The sequence below is a fragment of the Jaculus jaculus genome, chromosome 17, assembly GCF_020740685.1.
Source record: "Jaculus jaculus isolate mJacJac1 chromosome 17, mJacJac1.mat.Y.cur, whole genome shotgun sequence".
Taxonomy (NCBI): domain Eukaryota; kingdom Metazoa; phylum Chordata; class Mammalia; order Rodentia; family Dipodidae; genus Jaculus; species Jaculus jaculus.
In genome coordinates this window covers 31,724,743-31,744,089 of record NC_059118.1, presented here as the reverse complement: position 1 = coordinate 31,744,089, position 19,347 = coordinate 31,724,743, and positions in this window count along the sequence as shown.

Genomic DNA, 19,347 nt, shown 5'->3' with positions numbered 1-19,347 from the left:
TCACCTATGTGTGACTTTGTGCTTGCCTCACCTTTGTGCATCTGGCTTACGTGGGATCTGGAGAGTCAAATGTGGGTCCTTAGGCTCCACAGCCAAGCACCTTAACCACTAAGCAATCTCTCCAGGCCTGAATTTTCATTTTTAATGGCTGAATAAATTGATATGGATAGGTTACATTTTGTTTCCCTCAGCTGGTAAACATTTTGATTGTTTCTATATTGGTTATAAATATGTTTGTAATAGCAAATATTTGCACAAGGATTTTTATGAACATGCTTTCAATTCTCTTGAGTATATACTTAGGAGTGAAATTGTTGTATCATATATATGGTAATTCTATGTTAAACGTTTTGAGGAAATGCCAAATTGTCTTCCAAAATATCTGCCTAATTTTACATTCTCACCAACATAGGAAAGGCTGGGTATGATAAATTCGAAAAATAAATTTACATGAATTTATGCAAAAGTTACCCATATTCTTACTCAAACTTGTTATTATCTTATGCCAGATCGTAGCCATCATAGTATGTATGAAGTGACATCTCATTGTGGTTTAGGTTTGGATTTTTCTAGTGGTTAATGATCTTGAAACACTTTCATGTGTCTATCAGACATTTGTATATCTTTGGAGAACTACCTCTTCAAATATTTTGCCCATTTTACATTTGAAGTTGTTTTTAAAGTGCCAAGTTGTGAGAAGTGTTTATATAATGTGGATATTAAATCTTTACCAGACACATGATTTGCAGTTATTTGATCTATTTTATGTTTTGCTTTCTACTTTTAATGTTCTTTGAAGCACTGATGGAATCCAATTAATTTATTTCTGCAACTTGTCCACTAATGTAGTTTAAGAAATCTACCTCAATGAAGATTCACACCTGTGTTGATTTATAATCATCATTTGATCTAAATATAAAATCCTTAATTCATTTTAAATTAAGTTCTTTGTTTATAGGAGAAAGAGTTCCATTTTTATTCTTTTGCATGTGAATATCCATTTGTTCTGTCTTCATTTGAAGATCCTTTCAGGCAGGAGTGACACATTCTTATACCTCAGGAAGCTGAGGTAGGAGAATTTCAAGTTTAAGCCCAGCCTTGGCTATAGCAAGACTGTGTCCTAAACCAAACCATTGTTCTGTCCCATGGAATTGTCTTGAAACCATTTTTGAAAATCAGCTGACCATGGGTATAATTCATTGCTGGATTCTCAAATCTATTCCTTTGATCAGTATATGTATCCTTAGGCCAATCATAGCGTCTGATTACAGCATATATGTAGTAAATTTTGAAACTGGGAAGTATGCCTTTTCCATTATTGTTCTTATTTAAGATTGGCTACTTGTGGGATCTTGTATTTGTGTGTATAATATTGCGGCTCAGCTATACTATTTTGTACAAAAGTTTGTCAAGAATTCTGATTGAGATTACATTGAATTTGTAGGTCAATGAAGAATATTGTCTCTTTAACATTACTAAAAATTTCAAGCAACAACTGCGGACTGTTTCACATTGACTTAAATCTTCCTTAATTTCTTTCAGCAATATTTGTTAGTTCTGAATCTCTTACTTCTTTATATGCATGTGGAAGCCAAAGCAGAGTGATGGGTGCCTTCCTCTATCGCTCTTCTGCACTGCTTCCTGGAGATGAGTCTTTCATTGAAACTGGAGCTGTTGGTCTGACTGATCAGGGATACTGGACGCTTCTTCTGTACATGGCCAACTCCCTTACTGATCTTCTGCTCTACTGTGAGGCAGCCATGCTGCATATGGTCCAGCCACTGCTCATGAGAGAAACTATTGAGTTCAGAAAGAGGAATCACAATTTCTCCACAGTGAAATCCCAGCTGGATAAATCTACATGTTACATCAGTCTTAAGTATATTTTTTATTAGTAGCAGAACAAAGGTATTTTGTTGAAGAATTTTATATCTTTTTTCATAAGAGCTAGTGACCTATAATTTTATTTTATCATATCTTTGTTTAGTTTTGGTATCACGGTAATACTGACCTCATAGAAGAAGTTAGCAAGTGTTTCCTCATCTTTTGTTTTGGGAAGAATTTGTGAAAATTTTTTTTTTAACTTGGTAGAATTCACCACTGAAACCATCTAATCTGTATTCTCCAATAACTATAAATAATCTCTTCAGCTAAAGCCTGTTATGAGTTTCCATATTTATTTTTTTTCTTTCTTTCTTTCTTTTTTTTGTTTTTCGAGGTAGGGCCTCACTCTAGCCCAGGCTGACCTGGAATTCACTATGGAGTCTCAGGGTGGCCTCAAACTCACAGCAATCCTCCTACCTCTGCCTCCTGAGTGCTAGGATTAAAGGCGTGCGCCACCACACCCGGCGAGTTTCCATATTTATGGTTAGTATGAATTGTCTAAGAATTTTTTCAATTCACCTATATTACTTAATTTTTACATGCACTTCATAAAATTCTGGTGTAATCCTTTTATTTTCTTAAGGTTGATAGTAAAAGATCCTATTCTCCATTTTAGTAATTTATTATCACTTTTTATCATTAATTTAGTTATATGTGTGTTGATTTTGTTGATCTTTTACAACAATGTAGTTTTGTTTTTTTCTGGGGGGTTTTGGTCGCTTTTGAGGTAGGGTCTCACTCTACCCCAGGCTAGCCTGTAACTCACTCTGTAGTCCCAGGCTGGCCTCAAACTCACAGCAGTCCTCCTACCTCTGCCTCCCAAATGCTGGGATTAAAGGTGTGTGCCACCATGCCTGGCTCCATTTTTCTGGTTTTTTTCTAGGGTGTCTATATAACATATTTATTTTTGCTGCTACCTTTATTATTTCCTTGATTCTGCTTGCTTTGGACTTAATTTGATTTTGTTTTTCTAGTTTATTAAATACAAAGTCTAGAACACTAATTTAAGACCTTATTTCTTTTTTAACAGGCATGTACAGCTATAAAAATCCCCTGCGCTCTGCTCTGTTTGAATACCATAAGCTTTGTTATAACATGTTTTTATTTTCATTCTTATCAAAGTGGTATCTAATTTTTCATGTGATTTATTTTATCTCATTGGCTATTTAAAAGTGATTGTTTAACATCTATTATTTGTCAATTTCTGTTATTTATTTTTAATTTCATTCCACTATGGTCAATTGGATCTTTTAAAGAAAACTTATTCTGCCAACACCTTTTTATTACAGCATTTACTTTATCCTCATTTAGTGTAATTACTCTAAGTGTTATTTATACCTATCAGTTTTCTATTGCTTTACTATATCCATTTTTGCTTATCATTTCCTCCATTGTTCCATTATTTTACATTAAATAGATATATATATATATATTTTTTTTTTACAAAGGCTATAGTCTTATGTCCCCTCTCCTCTGGTCTCACTTTCCCTGAGGGCCTTCCTCACTGGGGTTATTGGTGTTCACTGTTGGGTAATTAAGGCCTCAGTCTTGGGGGTGGGTAATGTGCATCAGGTTATTTCTACCCAACCTGTGGCTCTTACAATCTTCCTCCCTTCCCACAATGGTCCCTGAGCCTTGGTGGGTCTGTTAGAACTCTGGTTTAGTGTTGAGTTCTTTATAGCCTCTGAGTTTTTGCTTGGAGGTGTTTTGATTAACCACAGTGTCTGTTGACATTTCCCTGTACAAGCTAGCACTGGGAACAAAACTCATGTCACTGCTTCTTCTGCAATTTCTTGTGGGCTCTGAAAATGTGGCAAAGGTGGCGCACATCTTATGGTAAGCAGTTAGCTATGTTTTCTTGCTGTATCGATGGAAATTTGGAGTTCCTCAACTTTCTCTCCAATCTGTAAAATAAAACAGATTCTTCAACCAAGACTTTTTGTTTGTAAGCTCACTCTTTTTATCCATAAAGCAGTGGGGGCATCTCTCTAGAGTCTGTAAGTTTACCATCCATGGGATTCTGACTGGGTTTTCAGTACCAGATATGAGTTCTCTCCCACTGAGTGAGCCACATTTCTAATCAGAGAACAGTTGGTTACCTGCAAAGGCAGTATGTTCCTATTGAACATGAGTACTTCTTGCCAAGCTGTTTCATTTTTTAGCTTGCAGGGTACCCTGCTTATTCATACTCTCGGTGAACATTGTCCCCCAGCAGCTCACATAGCTCTTTCCAGCACTAAGAGGGCTAGCCAGGAAGGAATTGGTTTCCCTCTCAGTTTTAGCATGGTATTTCTGTGTCCTGTGACTGCAGTCTGTAGTGTCTTCAGCAATACTCTTATCTTTTAGCTCAGTAAGGGACCAAGTGTTATGTCAATGGCCTGCATTGTTTGGGGACTTTACGGGTTTCCTTGGCCACCAGCTCATTGTGGGGGTAACCCAATTCTAGACCTAGGATTAACCAGCCAGAGCCCATGGTTTTGGGGTTAAGCTTTTTCCATCTTCTACTCTATTTAAACTCCTTTATTGTATATATAATTCATGATTACTATGGAGATTTTCAGTGCCAACTTAATTTCTAACTTTCTCTCCTTTCATATAACACCAACTTAATTTCTAACAGCCTAAATCTGAATAGTAAAAACTTAATTTCAATAGCATTCAGTAACTTCATTCCTATATCGTCAGTTTCTGTCATCCTGTTAGCATCACAAATAACATCTTTAAACATTATGTGACCATCATCATAGATTATGAATTATTGAATTTTGCAGTTATCTTTTAAACCAATGAGTATTATAAACTAAATATATTTATGACTTGTATTTTTATGTAAATACTAGTGTTCTTACTTGCTTTGTGTAGATTGAAGTTACTGTCTAGTGTCCTTTCATTTTAGCCTGAAGAACTAGTTTTTGTACTTTTTATAGTAAAAATACTTGCAAAGATCTCCCAGTTTTTGTTTTCTTTGGAATGTTACAACTTCACAGTGGCAGTTTTGATGGGCATACAATTTTGGATTGATAGTTTTATGTTGAATATCACATGGTGCTAGCCTGCTGTCTTCCATTATTCCCAAAGAAACACTCATTGTTGATCTTATTAAGTCTTCCTTGTGCAAGGGTTGCTTGTTATGTGCATTATTTCACCAGTGTAACTCTCTATTACTGATTCTCTACTACCTTTTTCAAGTTTCTCTCATTTTCTTTATAATTTTACTATGATGTATCCAGAACACATCTTCTAGGGTTCATCATACTGGAAAGTTGTGAGTGTGGTGGTTTGAATAAGATTTCCCCTATAAACTCATGTGTTCTGAATAATTATTTTCCAGGTAGTAGCAACTTAGGAAGTAGAATCTTGCTGCATAATGTCTATATCTGGAGATGGCCTTCAGAGTGTTATAGCCAGCTCCCCCTATCCAAAATTTGGCTCACTCTCTTACTGCTGGTTTCCATCTGCTGTGGCAGAAGTTATACCCAACCTTTGCTTGTCCCATATTTTTCCCCGTAATCATGAAGCTTCCTGTCAAGACTGTAAGCCGTTATAAATTCCTTCCTCTCATCAGTTGCTTTTGATTGGATATTTTGTACAAGCAATGTGAAGGTAACTAGAACAGAGAATTGGTACCAAAAGGGAGCAGGTGTTCCTGCTAGAAACCTGACTATGTGGCTCTTGGTCTTTTGGAACTGATTTGTGGGAGGAATGAGGAAGGATTTTGAAACTTTGGACTAAGAAATGTCTTTCAGTACTCTAAGAAGAGCTTAACAGACCATTCTGATTAGAGAGTTGAGAAATCTAATTTCAGTAAGAACTGTGGACTACAAGACTTGGCTTTTGAAGGAAAAAGAGAGCTTTGTCCAGACTGGGCTAGAAAAAGTTTGTATGAGATGCTAGCTGCTCTCTGCCTGTTTTCTGAGAACTTGAACATGGCTGAATTTAGAAGAAGTGAACAGGTGTGAGAACAAAGATGCAGCACAGAAAGAAATGAAAGTTTCAGGCTTGAGACATTCAGTAGTAATTGTGTTAGAGACTATTCCACCACTGAGATTAGGCCAGCTGTTCTGTACTGGGACAGTAGGAAGAGTGCTAAAGGGGGGTTCCTGTTCTTACAAAAGTTGGCTTTAATCCCCTCTGTATTTACGAATATGGTAACCAACCAGGTACTGTGGGAGTAACAAATGTAGGGAAAAAAAGTGTTATTGGATTTGCAAATAGTTGTTTGGAAATGGCCCCCAGGCAAGGTGGAACAGGGTCACAAGTCCCTGAGTAAAGGCCATAGTATGAATGAACCCATGTGTTGCAGTGGGCCATAGTATGAATGAACCCATGTGTTGCAGTGGGAATCCACTAGAGATGTCAGTGGGTTTCATTTTGGAAATGCCAGGACTAAGAAAAGGCTGCCAAGGAAAGTTATTGGCCTCAGATGGCCTATTCCCTTGGCTGTAAGCAGCCCCGCTGGAGGGATTGAGCTGGAATCTTAGAGACATTGTTATGGGTCCTACATGGACACAAAACTATAGGATCTAATATTTTCCCTGTTTGTTTTTGTCCTTGCATTACTTTAACTTTTCCTTGCTATGCCCAATTCCATAATTTGCAGTGTAAATGCTTACTCTGTGCCCTTGGTGTATATTTTACTTGTGTTTTGGTTTTGCAGGGCCACAATTAAGAGACTTTACACTCTGGAATGTTTGGACAGTGTTGGGATTGGTAAAAACTATTGGGACTTTTAAAGTTGGACTGGATTGTTTTTACATCATAAAATGGTGTAATTCTATGGGACCAGCAGCAAAATGAGGTGGTTGGAATACGATATCCCCCATAAACTCATGTGTTCTGAGTGCTTGGTCCCCAGTTAGTGGCAACTTGGAAGGTTGAGTCTTGTTGAAGGTTTGTTGCTTGAGGATGGGCTAAAGCCCATCCTTTAACACTTTAAAAAGTGTTATAGCCATCACCTCTTTTCCAGAGATTTTCTCAATCTCTTGCTGCTGTTTTTACCTACTGTGGCAGAAGTGATGTCCAAACCTTGCTTGTGCCATGCTTTCCCCTGCCACCATGAAGCTTAGAAGCCAAAATCAACCCTTTCCCCACATTAGCTGCTTTTGGTTGAGTGTTTTCTTCTCCCAGAAACATGAAGGTACTACAACAGTGACTTTCTCCTTTGAATGGAATTAATGATTTTCCTCAACTTTGAGAAGTGGTCTGTCATTGTTTAAATTCTTTCATTTTTTGACATTCTAGAACTCCCATAATGCCTCTAGCACTATGCTTGACCATGTCCTACAATTATTGTACTTCTGAATTTGAAAGTTCTCCCCAAGTTTTATAATTTCTATCTCTTTATTTATACTCCTTATTTGACAAGGCATTTTATACTTTCCTTTAGCTATTTAAAGTAACTACATCCTCTTCTAGATGTGAAAACAAACTGCATGGACTTCAGAAATGATTTCTATTTATTGTTCATTTATCTTGTGAACAGATCATATCATAGTTTTGCATGCTTGAAAATTATTTGTTGACAACTTGACATTCCAAATAATGTACTGTGATAATTCTTATATTAAGATTCTTCATACTCCACAGGGTTGATCTTTGTTGCTGCTGATAGTTGTGGTTTTGTGACTTTTATTAATTAATTATGCAAGAATCTGTATTATTTTTTCATGTGGTCACTGAAAGTCACTATATGGTTAGCTTAGTGGTTAGGTATGAATGCATAGAAATTTCTCCAATCAACTATAAATAGTTTCCCTACTGTAAATCATTCAAATTGGCTTTGTTGACTTGTCTGGCACCTTGGCACATTCACTTAATGATGAGCTTCAGCTAAGTCTATCATCGGCCTTCAAATTTGATGGCCTCTCAAGTAATTGGACTTCATACATGACAGATCAAGCTTCCACTAAGAGTATTTCCAGAGATCAGTATGACAACTGCAAAGCATCTTATGGCTTAATATCTTAAAAGAAATGAAGATGGGAGCTTAACATATCAAAACAATACTAAAAGAGAAGATGATAACAGTTAATAGCTACATAAAAAGCAGAAGGATCTAAAATTAAACACCTCACCTCAGAACTGGAGAAACAATCACAAACCAAAAAAAAAGTTACTATAAGGAAAGACACAATGAAGAACAGTGCAGAAATAGTGAAATGGTGACAACAAGGACAACGGAAAAGATCAAAGAGATGCAGACCTGATTTTTCAAGAAGATAAGTAAAATTGTCAAGCCCTTAGCTAGACTAGGAGAGAAGACTTCAGCAAAATCACTGATGCTAAGGAGACATTGCAGCCAGTAAATCAGAACTACAGAAATACAAATAATTGCTAGCAATTATTATGAATAACTATATGCAGACAAGGATGCAGAGGAAAAGGAACCCTTATATATTGTGGGTGGAAATGTAAATTAGTCACAGATATTAAGAAACACATTATGGAGATTTCTCAAAAAAAAATTAGAACTACCATAGGATGCAGTGAGCCTACTACCAAATAAATATCCAAAGGAAATTAAATCAGTATGTTGAAAAGATATCTGAAATTCCATGTTTAATGCAGCACCATTCAAAACTTCTAATAAGTAGAAAGAAACTATCAATCAAAAATGAATTAAAAAAGAAACTGGGGTACCTGTACATCATAAAATACTATTTAGCTACAAAAGAATGAAATAGTGTCATTCACAATAAGATATGTAGAACTGGAGATCATTAAATGAAAAGAAAGATAAATGCTGCATGATTCACTGTAATATGGAATATAATGCATTAATCTTGTAGAAGTTAAGAGTAAATGGTGGTCACCAGAGGCTGGGCAAGATAAGAAGGATGGAGGAGATATTTTTCAATGGACACTAAGTTTTAGGTAGATAAGACTAACAAGTACTTATGTGTTTTTGCTGACTATAGACAATGATAATGTACTATGTATTTGAAAAAGACGGATGAAAGGAATTTGAAATGTTTCAAGAGGAAAAAAAATAAATGTTTGAGGAGATATGTTTTGTCTGATTTAAACAATACACAATGTAGGTGAATCAATCACATTATGCCCCATTAATATATAAAAATTTTGCATATTACTTATCAGTTAAAATGTAATGTTCTAAAAAGCAATGTAAACAAGAATAAAACAATATAGAAAATATGTATAAAGACAGTAGAAATAAAAAAATCACATTGGATTATTGTGTAAATTTTGTTCTTGTTATGCTTTTTAGGTCAGGTCTCACTCTAGCCCAGGGTGACCTGGAATTCACTATGAAATCTCAGGGTAGCCTCAAAAGCATAGCAATCCACCTACTTCTGCCTCCCAAGTGCTGGGATTAAAGACATGTGCCATCTTGCCCAGCCAAATAAATTTTAAAATCTAAATGAAATGGATAATTTTCCAGAAAAATGAAACTTACCAGAGTAATCATGGCAATAACAGAAAACTGTAACAGATAAACTGTCATAGAAAGAGTGGAGAAAGTAATAAAAGTACTCATGTAGATTTGAATACCAACTCCAGGAGAATTTAAACAAACCTTTAAAAATTAGAGAATTCCATATAAATAAATCCTATATAAAATGAAGGGCTGTTCCCTAATCCTCTGAATTTATAAAACCTAAACTGACAAAGAATGTAGTAAAAAAAAAAAAAAGGAAAACTAGAATCAACCTACTTTAACATAGTGCAAAATTAATTTTCAACAGATTATAAAAACACATTTAAAAAATGATACAACTCATCTCTTTTCATTTGTTCTATTTTCCCTTTATAAGGTAGGGTCTTTCTCTAGCCTAGGCTGACCTGGATGGAATTCACTATGTAGTCTCTCACACTGGCCTAGACTCACAGCGATTCTCCTACCTCTGCCCCTTGAGTGCTGGGATTAAAAGCATGCACCACTATGCCAGGCTTGTCATTTGTTCTAAAATCACAAGGTTATTTCTCTATTAAGAATAAGATAAGATATTCATGTTAATAGTGCTAAGAAGAATCATATAATCATCTTTATATGAGCTGCCTAGTCATTTAACACAACCTAATTATTCATTTTAAAAGTACAAATAACATAAAAGTTTATAGTTATTTCTTTTTGAGACAGGGTTTCACAATGCAGCCAAGGCTGGCCAAGAATTTACTTTAGTTTCCCTGAGCGGTGAGATTATGGATGTACCATCATGTCTCATTTAGAGTAACCTGCCCCTCTTCTATCTCCTTTGCTTCTTCATTTCTCCCTCCCTTCTTTCCCCTTTCTTTGTTTCTTTCTTTTTTGGCTTATGTATGTGTATGTGGTTTATATACGTTTAGGTGCATGTGCATGTATGCCAGTGGCTGATGTTAAATGTGTTAATCACTCTTCAACTTATTTTTTGAGTCAAGGCATTTTCACTGAACCCTGAGTTCATGGATTGGCTCAACAAACTACCCAACAGCTCTAAGAATCCTGTCTTCACCAGTGCTGGGATTATAAACCTTGCAACACTATGCCCATATTGGGGGGAGTGTTGGGGATCTGAACTCAGGTCTTCATGCTTGTGTAGCAAGTGCTTTACTAAATGCCATCTCCTCACCCTCATAGTTACCTTCTTTTTTTTTAAATTTATTAGTTTTCTTTTCAGCAAATACAGGCAGTTTGGTACCATTGTTTAGGCTTATCCATGACCTACCCCCTCCCAATGGCCCCTCCTTGTTGATGTAAATGGTTCCTGAATTGTGGAGTTAGCCCACAGTTCTTGATAAGATAAATGTCTCTGCATATCATGATCCAACATGTGACTGACATTCTTTCCTCCCCCTCTTCTGCAAAATTTCCCTGAGCCATGTTGGGTTCATTTTTGGTCTGCTTCAGTGATGAGGTGTTGGGGGCCTCTGAGGCTCTGGCTCTCTGGTTTGGTAGGAGTTGATTTTTCTTTGTGTTGGTCTCCTTCCTCTTTGTGCTGGTATCAGGTTCATTAAGAAAACAGCACCCTTGTTTGTTTCGCTAATTTTCCTTAGTTTCAGTCGGGGCCCCTTTTGAGGTATGATAGGGCAGCTCTCTCCTTAGGATCTGCATTTATCTGAAAAAGAGAAGCAGATTCTCCAACGGAGAGTAAGTTAGCACCCGGAAAATTGAGATAACACTTACTTTAATAGGTGTAGGCCCTCTTGTACCCCATGATTGATGGTAGCTTTATATTGGAGAGTGGGTTTATGTTTGAATATGGTTCTGACTTGTTTCCCAGCTCCAGTTATGGGTCCCGTACCACTGAGGGGATCAGTTAGCCAAATCAAGAGCAGTTGGTTCCCCACCATGACTGTGTGCCACTATTGCACTGTGTGGGCATCACAACTGGTTATTTGTTGCTAAGTAGGTTAGACCATGAGTTGCTTGGACAGACATTGGTCATTTCCCCCAGTCGCCCATGTATCACCTTCTGGCACTAGACAAGCTGACTGTCTGGGGACTGACTCTCTCCTGGAACAGCATGGCTGGAAGCATAGTTACCTTCTTAATATAATGAAGTTTAAATATTTTAGCCACCCCTCCACTAATACAACATTAGAATATATGAATGTTCTTGGCAAGTATGAGGTAAAAGGAAATGGTTCTCACTTAATAACTACTATAATATGTCCTGAATTTAGAGGTATTAATCATTATGCCTAAGAGGAAGTACTTAAAGAAATACAGTTTGGAAAGGAAGAGGAGTACACAGCAGCAGAAACAAAAATAAAATGGGACAATGTGAAAATGAGAAGCTGCGAAGGGGAATGAACCAACAGGAATAAGTCAACCAGCAGAATGGGAGAAAATACTTGCAAAATGTATTTGAGAAATTATTTCTAAAATGTATAGATAAACTTTAATGTTTTTACTTTTTATTTATTTGCAAGGGGAGAGAGAGAGAGAGAGAGAGAGAATATAAGAAAATGCACATGACAGGGCCTCTTACCACTGCAAAGAATTCCAGATGCATGAACCACTTTGTGAATTTGACTTTACATGGGTACTGGGGAATGGAACCCAGGCTGTCAGGATTTGCATACAGTTACCTTTAACCACTGAGCTATCTGTCCAGCCCCTAGTGAACTTTTGAAAACAATCTTATTAATAAGTATGATATATGAACATATTTCAAATTGATCATATTCCTGTTGGATTATGTTCTTATGTCCCCTCTTCCCCATCCCCATTCCACTGACGGTCCTTCTCAAATGTGATTTTCAATAATCACTGTGGGATCTTGAACACAAAAACAAAAAGCCAAATAACCTGTTTGAAAATGGGCAAAATCCTTGGGACAGACATTTTCCTAAGGAAGACACATAAATATTTTAGTACACAGAAAGGCATTGAATTCACTAATTAGGGAATACAAACCCAATTCACAATGAGATACTCGTGTTTTCTAGAATGGCTATTACAATAACAAAATAGAAAATAACTAATGCTGGAAAAGATATAGAAAAGGGAGAATGTGTTACTTGTTATTAGAAATGTAAATTATTGCATACACTATGAGAAAGCAATATGGAATTCCCTTAATATTAAAAATAGATATGATCAAGCAATACTACTTTTATGTGTAAATTACTAGCTCAAAACAGTATCCTGATAAAATATCTACATTCCCTTATTCCTTGCAGCATTATTTACAACATCCAAGACATATTTTTTTAAAAAAAAGCCTTAATGTTCATAATTGGATGAAAAGGAAATCTCCCCCATTCTTTCCATCCTTCTTTCTCTCTCTCTTACACACACACACACACACACACACACACACACACACACACACACACAAATATTGTTCTGCTTTAAAAGGAAGGACATCCTGGCATTTACAACATGATAAATCTATTTTAATATTGAAATAAGTCACACACAGAATAACAAATGCTACATGAACTCACTTATATGATGAGTCTAAAAAAAAGCTAAACTCAAAAAGACAGAGTGGGATGGAGGCTGTCAGTAGAGGAAGAAAGAGGGAAATGGTCATTAGTTGAACAGCACAAAGCTTCAGGAATACAGGCTGACTAATTCCTAGAGATCTATTGGAAATCAAGATAGCTTAAAAATAAAATTTTGTATTTTATACTTAAACTATGCTGAAAGTAAATGTGCTTTTTAATATCTTATTTTTATTTGAGAGAGAGAGAGAATGGGCATGCCCAGGGCCTTCACTCACTGCAAAGAAACTGCAGAAGCATGCACCACCTTGTGTATTTGGCTTATGTGGGTCCTGGGAAATCAAACCTAGCTTTGTAGCCTAGTGTCTTAACCACTAAACCATTCCTCCAGCCCTGGCATATTTTTAAAATATATTTTTATGATTTTAAAATATTTTATTATTATTTTATTTGAGAGAGAGAGGGAGAGGGAGAAAATGGGCACGCCAGGGCCTTTCAGCTGCTGTGAACGAATTCCAGATGCATGCACCTCCTTATGCACATGTGGGATATTGCATGCTTGCATCACTGTGTGTCTGGCTATGTGAGACCTGGGGATTCCAACTTGTGTTCTTAGGCTTCTCAAGCAAGCCTTGACCACTAAGCCATCTCTCCAGAACCCTGGTATTTTTTTTTTTTTTAATTTGAGAAACAGAGAAAGAAGCAGAGAGACAGAGAGGCAGATAGAAAGAGAATAGGTGTGCCATGGCCTCCAGCTGCTGCAAATGAACTCCAGATGCATGAGCCATCTTGTGCATCTGGCTTAGATGGGTCCTAGGAAACTGAACCTAGGTCCTTTCATTTTGCAGGCAAGTGCCTTAACTGGTAAGCCGTCTCTGCAGCTCCCCTGTCATGTTTTTTTTTTTAAATTATTTATTTATTTATTTATTTGAGAGTGACAGATACAGAGAGAAAGACAGATAGAGGGAGAGAGAGAGAATGGGCGCGCCAGGGCTTCCAGCCTCTGCAAACGAACTCCAGACGCGTGCGCCCCCTTGTGCATCTGGCTAACGTGGGACCTGGGGAACCGAGCCTCGAACCGGGGTCCTTAGGCTTCACAGGCAAGCGCTTAACCGCTAAGCCATCTCTCCAGCCCTCCCCTGTCATGTTTTTTAATAACAAAAATAATAAATAAAGCAGGAGGAAGTTTGTGTAGGTAGCAAGTAGATGGGTGTCTGGTACAAATTGTGATAGGGATTTCACAGATGTATAGTTAGTTCTAAACTCATCAAATTCTACACGTTATAGTATTTTCTCAATAAAATCTCACAACATGGTTAAAAAGAGGCAAAATTATCCTTATATGTAGCTTATATGGCTATGTATTTTCATGTAAAGCTATATATTTCATATATTTTCACTTAAAACTATTAATTAAAATACCACAAGCATGAAACTATAATAAAATAAAATATAATCAATGCAAAAAAATAACCTTAATACATACAACAAAAACAGTTGCACAATATAAAAGACCCAAAATATATTAGAGAATAGGACAAAACAAAACAAAATAATGAAATATAAACTTGAACAGTTACTTTATAAGGAGATGTATAAAGTATTCTTGAACCACTTAAATACAAATATTAGTGTGGTAGTTTGATTTAGGTGTCCCCCATAAACTTGGGTGTTCTTGATGCTAGGCTCCCAGCTGATAGAGATTTGGGAATTAGCACCTCCTGGAGGCAGTGTATTTTGGGGTGGGGGCTTATGGGTATTATAGTCATTTTCCTCTTGACAGTGTTTGTCACACCTTCCTGTTCCTGTTGTCCACCTGATGTTGGCCAGGAGGTGATGTCCACCCTCTGTTCATCCCCTCGAGTCCGCAAGCTAAAATAAACTTTCCCACAAGATGTTCTTGGTCAGGTGATTTCTGGCAGCAATGCAAACCTGACTGCAGCAGTAATGTTCATACTGAGGAGTGGTCTCATTTGCTGCTAGACTCCTGACTGTGTCCCTTTGGCCTTGTGGAGCTTATTTTCAAGAAGAATGTGGATGAATTTGAAACCTTGGCCTAAGAGATACCTTGCAGTGCTGTAAGTACAGCTTGATGGACTATCCTGGTCATTGCAGGAGGGCCATGATGTTTTATAGTTTATCTCTGCTTGCTCTTCTGTCTTGTGCTCGCTTGCTCTCCTTCTCATTATCTCTCTCCTCTCTCTTCCTCCTGATGTGATGGCATGATAATAGCTTCCTGTTCCTGCCATCTCTTCCTTGCCACAATGGACTCTATCCTCTAGAACTGTAAGCTGAAATAAACCCTTTCTTTCTATAAGCCGTTTCCGGTCGAGTATTTGTCCCAGTGACAAGAAAATAATTACTACAGCTTCCATTTTATTACTTTGTGTCTGTCAATGGGTTTTGAAATAAATATTTTTATTTTCTTGAGAAACAGACAAAGAGAAAGAGGCAGACAGAGAGAGGGAGAGTGAATACAGCATGCCAGGGCCTTTTGCCAGTGCAAACAACTCCAGAGGCATGCACCACATTGTGCATCTGGCTTTATGTGGGCACTGAGGAATTGAATCCTGGCAGTCAGGATCTGAAAGCAGGTGTCTTTGACCACTGAGCAAGCTCTCCAGCCCTGACAATAGATATTTAATACTCACTATCCATACTCCTTCTGCCTTTCCTCCCTCCTACTTATTTTTGTCTCTATAATTATTATTCTATATTCAGATTAGCATTTTTATTAGTCCTATATGAGATGGACCATAAAATTTTTAAATTTTATTTATTTATTTGAGAGAGTGAGAGAGGGAAAGAGGTAGACACACACAGAGAAGGATAGAATGGGTGCACCAGGGCCTCCAGCCACTGCAAACTAACTCCAGATGCATGCATAACCTTGTGCATCTGGCTTATGTGGGTGCTGGGGAATCGAACTGAGGTCCTTTGGCTTTGCAGGCAAACACCTTAACAGCTAAGCCATCTCTCCAGCCCCAGTCTTTCTATGTCTAGACTATTTCATGTCACATATTGTAATCCAGTCACATTAATTGTGCTACAAAGTGATAGGACATCATTCTTTTGAGGAGTAATATTCCATTGGGTACATATGTATTGCATTTTCTTTATCCATTATCTACTGATGGGTATCCAGGTTGATTTGATATTTTAGTTATCATAAATAGTTCAGCAATTAACATGGGCCATGTAGACATACTTCTGATACATAATTTCATTTCCTTAGCTTTTTTAAAGAAACCTCCATATTAACAATTTTATTAATTAACTTTCCTACCAACTGTAAGACTTCTTTTGTTCATATCCTATGCAGAATTTGTTAGCTATTTTCTTTTTGATAATAGTCACCCTAACTAGGGCATCTCATCATGGTTTTGGTTTGTTTTCCCTGACAGCAAATGATGTTGATCCTTTCATAAATGTGTTGATTGTTTGAATTATGTCTCCAAGAAGTATATATTCATATGCTCTGTTCATTTTTTGTTGGATTATTTGTCTTTTTTACTGCTGAGTTGTTTGAATTCTTTATACATTTTGGATATTAATCATTAATTATATGAATAGTTTGGAAATATTTCCCATGTGGTGGGTTGTCTCTTCACTCTTGATTGTTTCCCTTGGGTGCAGCATCTTTGTAGTTTTATTTCATTCCCTTTGCATATTTTTTCACTTGTCACTTATGCTTTGGGGGCCTTGTGCAAAATGAAATGAAAGCCAAGGAAACAAAACCCCAAACACTGCCTTTATTGATGCCCTGAAGCACTTCTTGTCTGCTTTCTCCCAGCGGTTTGATAGTTCTAAACTTTGCATTCATGTAGTCGATCTATTTTCAGTCTTTTTTTTCTATAGGGTGAGAGTAGATGGCAAGTTTCAGTCTTCTGCATTTAAATATCCAATTTCCCCAGAATGGCACTTTTTGTAATAGCACAAAACTCAAAAAACCCAAAACTTCATCAGAAGAAACCAATCAAGTAAAACAAAGTACACACAACAATATTTAATTAAGCTACTACAAGAATGAGAAAGACTCCTGTCTACTGGTCTAAACTTATTCTTAATATACGTATAGAGATGGTGTGTAATGTGCTCACTTAAGGAAAATTCTTAAAGTCTTTGATTTATATTTTATATGATCTGTAAAGATAAAGCAAGCTTAGATTTATGAGCATGAAGGATGGGATGGAAGGAACTATATATCTTAATTAACAGAATTGATTTTAAAAACCATTTAAATATTTTACATAATTATAAAGTGAAGGAAACTATAAAGAGTAACCAAAGCAAAATGGAAGAAATAAGAAATGAACCAAACTATAAATTCAGTTCTATATAAAGGAATTATTTCAAATTATTATTTCAAGTCAAAGGGGCAGATGTGGCAACACTGTCATTTGACTGTATATCCTCTGGGAACTTTATCCTTAAGAACAAAACCAAACCAACAAAAGATGAAGCTGAATATCGAACTATTTCAATAATCGTGTTGTTTTTAGCAGTGTTGATATGATTAGGATGTAAATGTTGGATGGATATTGTGCAATGATGCACATGAGAAATTATGCCAACCGTAACAGGAACTAGGTTTCCCTTGTAGAAGTGTGGGTACACAACTGGGTGACTACTGAAGCCAAGAAAACCTGTTTTGTTTCCTCCCCAGTGATCAGTAATGACTGCAGAGACGCATAGCTGGTCAAAGTGCTGAGAAAAAAAAAATGGCTATTTAATGCTCAGCACTAAATGGGACATCTATATCACACTTCCAAGGCAGAGGGGACATTGTGGGAAAGGGGGTGGAAAAAGTCTAAGAGCTAGAGGATTAGGAGGAGTGCTGTGGAATCCTGACCTGTTCTTTTGCTTTTTCATATTTTTTTATTTTAATAAATGAACTGCACTGTGTGAATGCACTATATTAGGTTATACTCATGTTCCCTCTCCCTTCCCCCCACCCTACTCGATTGCACTGAGGTAACTCGTAGCAGCTATGATTATCTGCACAAAGTCAGGCCGCCATACGTTGTTATGGAAGGGGGAGGGGCTTATGGGGGGTCTCACTCCTCCTTGAGAACTTAGGAAGTTAAAGGTTGATGAGGGAGGGAGAAGCACTCTGCTTAGTAGAGTGTAGCCACTAGTAAGGCGCTCATGCTCTTACAACAAACCCTCAGCCGTCCTATAAACAGCCCTAATGAAACTCACTGGGTCCCAAAACAATCGAGAAGACATAAAAGCAGAAAGGGGGGCAAGTTGGGAATTGGATTAGTGAGAGTGGGAGGGGGACAAGCAGGTATAACTGGGTGGATATGATCTAAGTACAATACTGTGCATGTCTGGAAATGTCATAATGAATGCCATTATTATATGGAATTTGTATATGCTGATGAAATGGTAAACAAAAATAACTGCACTGAATTAAATTGGCAATATAAGTATCAACCCATGCTGTATTTAATTTGTAAAAGAAATGTTCCAACTGACCACAGAAAAGATCCAAAGAACATGTCTTACTTAGTTGTAGTGAACCCTTTTATTTCCCATATTTTGGTCTCTGAATAGCATTAAAAGGAAGTATTTGTGAAGGAAGAAATGTTTTCAGATCTGGGCCCAACCAGGATAACCATTCAAAAGTCTCCAACCCCAAGGGAACCAATTTAGCTTTGATAGGAAGGACAGCCTGTGAATAAGGCCTTACAGCTCCGAGGGAAAGGAAGGACAACCAAGAGACCACGTGAGTGGGGGGAGTGATCCCGCAGTTTTCTGCCCAGGTACTTTGGTAGGACGAAGGCTCTCGTTCCTCCAGCGGGGTGGTCTAAGTTGCTGGCTGCTCACAGTTCACAGCTGACATTTTCTCTAGGAACTACTTGGTGTCCCCAATAAACCACCTGTGTGCAAATGTCCATCTTGGTGTGTTCCTTATAGAGCCTGGGCTATGATAATAGGTACAGGAGCTATCTGGTGTAGACCCTGCTCTCCATAAGAGCCAGTATCACTGTTTTGTCCCAGGGGAATAATTTCCAGGGGTCCTAGTAAAGAACATGCCCAGTTAAGTGAATGTGCTTCATTCACAGCTCAAACTATTCTCACTGGGTATTTATAGTCTATTCACTGTACAAGACCAGGTGTAGTTTAATTATTAGAGGTCATTTTTACCATGAACAATGTTGCCTGGTAACCCAGCTGCCTTTTCACCTTTATTAGTTTCCAGGGGAACAGAGCTAGAAAGTTAACACAAGGTCATTTCTCCACAGAGAAAGAGAATGGGTTTTGTTAACTTTTCATTCACATGAAAAGAAACCTATGAGTTAGTTAATAAAAATAACTGAAATTTGAAAATACCAACAGCTCTCATTTAGAAGATGCCAGGAAACTAACTCATTATTTAAAAACCTGAAAAATAAAGGGAGAGAATAATTTATCCTGACTTTCTCCTTTGTAACAGCTTTTAGGATAAGGGATACGTTGACAAAGGGAATTTTCTTATTGAAATATTTTAGTTAATAAATGAGGAAGGACAGAATTTAGAAATCATCCATTTGCACCTTCTAATGAAAAGATTAATCTAATACC